This window comes from Micropterus dolomieu, linkage group LG20 (genome assembly GCF_021292245.1).
Source record: "Micropterus dolomieu isolate WLL.071019.BEF.003 ecotype Adirondacks linkage group LG20, ASM2129224v1, whole genome shotgun sequence".
Lineage (NCBI taxonomy): Eukaryota > Metazoa > Chordata > Actinopteri > Centrarchiformes > Centrarchidae > Micropterus > Micropterus dolomieu.
In genome coordinates, this window is record NC_060169.1 from 28,110,199 (window position 1) to 28,111,542 (window position 1,344).

A 1,344-nucleotide genomic window follows, 5' to 3' on the forward strand; every position below is an offset into this window, starting at 1 on the left:
TTAAGGACCAATACATACCAAGGCAAATTCCTTGTATGTGAAAATGTGAACATCATTCTGATTGTGATCCTGAGAAAGCATAGAAGGTTGTAGGATCTGGGTTTCCCCTTCTACCCAAAGCCAAGCTCTGAACTAAACTTAGAAATAAAGCCGCGAAAAATGACTACCTGACCCATCGAAAAGAAAGAAACAACTAAAGCAAGCAATTTATTGCCTGTGTTTCTGTTCAGTTGTTGAATGATCATTGTAGCTTGTCGTGGCCTGTTTTAGTTTGAAGTTGTCTGCATCAGTTGTCTGTATGTTATCCAGCTTGTGTCCTGTCTTCAAACTTAAACTAAAACAGGAAACAAGACAAGATGGTGGAAAAGGACCAAACAGAGTCCTCACAGACGAACCATAAACACACAGGAACAAACACGAGACAAACACCCAAACAGACATGTACATGGGCAAAATAGACCCACATGCAGACCATACGGCAAGAGTTGTTATCTGCGATGTTACAAGTGGACACGGTGGATATTTTACAAACACGGAATAGGTAAAATACAGCGAACCCACCGGTGTAGATTTGCTAGCTACCACGTTGGTTTTGTTCTGAAAGGCTACAGTACGTCATCAACAAGCCTCCTTCACATGCGGTGCACCTGGGTGGAAAAGTCCTGTGTATTTTCAGTTACTTTATACAACTTAGTCTACTGCTTATGGAAAAAGTCAACAGAACAGACATACAGGTGCTGGTCATATAATTAGAATATCATCAAAAAGTTGATTTATTTTGGTAATTCCATTCAAAAAGTGAAACTTTGATATTATATTCATTCATTACACACAGACTGATATATTTCAAATGTTTATTTCATTTAATTGTGATGATTAAAACTGACAACTAATGAAAATACCAAATTCAGTATTTCAGAAAATTAGAATATTAAGACCAATACAAAAAAAGAATTTTTAGAAATGTTGGTCAACTGAAAAGTATGAGCATGTACAGCACTCAGTACTTAGTTGGGGCTCCTTTTGCCTGAATTACTGCAGCAATGCGGCGTGGCATGGAGTCGATCAGTCTGTGGCACTGCTCAGGTGTTATGAGAGCCCAGGTTGCTCTGATAGTGGCCTTCAGCTCTTCTGCATTGTTGGGTCTGGCGTATCGCATCTTCCTCTTCACAATACCCCATAGATTTTCTATAGGGTTAAGGTCAGGCGAGTTTGCTGGCCAATTAAGAACAGGGATACCATGGTCCTTAAACCAGGTACTGGTAGCTTTGGCACTGTGTGCAGGTGCCAAGTCCTGTTGGAAAATGAAATCTGCATCTCCATAAAGTTGGTCAGCAGCAGGAA